This window comes from Sinocyclocheilus anshuiensis, unplaced genomic scaffold (genome assembly GCF_001515605.1).
Source record: "Sinocyclocheilus anshuiensis isolate Anshui unplaced genomic scaffold, SAMN03320099.WGS_v1.1 scaffold1474, whole genome shotgun sequence".
NCBI lineage: Eukaryota > Metazoa > Chordata > Actinopteri > Cypriniformes > Cyprinidae > Sinocyclocheilus > Sinocyclocheilus anshuiensis.
Window position 1 is genome coordinate 280,625 of NW_015558627.1, and position 357 is coordinate 280,981.

The following is a 357-nucleotide window of genomic DNA, read 5'->3' on the forward strand; positions in this document are numbered from 1 at the left end:
TTCATTTATTCTTACAATAGCCTTATGATTTTTTGCTCAGAAATTCTGTGTTGTGTATTTACATTCTTTTAAGGCATAAAACATTCATTTAATCTATCTTTTAAGTAATTAAAATTAAACAAATTAAATTTTTGGGAAAACAACGGTCATTTAATATTACAATTAAAACATTGAAGAAATATTGTATGCTTATTCCTTAAAAATAAGGTTTTAATAATTTTAGTAGTAGTAGTAGCAGCCTGTTACGTACGTTCTACTCAACAATAGTAATATATTTCTGCCAATGCCCTCAAGTTAAACCAAACTTTTATTTTGACGGGTTGCCGTGAATACCTTTACATTTCTGTGTGTGTATGA

The 357-nt window shown here is 27.2% G+C and overlaps 1 protein-coding gene across 2 annotated transcripts in view; it reads right to left on the bottom strand.

Moving 5' to 3' along the window:
- The window catches only part of LOC107680742 (solute carrier family 12 member 2-like), a 71,294-nt gene that overhangs the window by 69,181 nt on the left and 1,756 nt on the right, over positions 1-357 (bottom strand). The window lies entirely within an intron of this gene.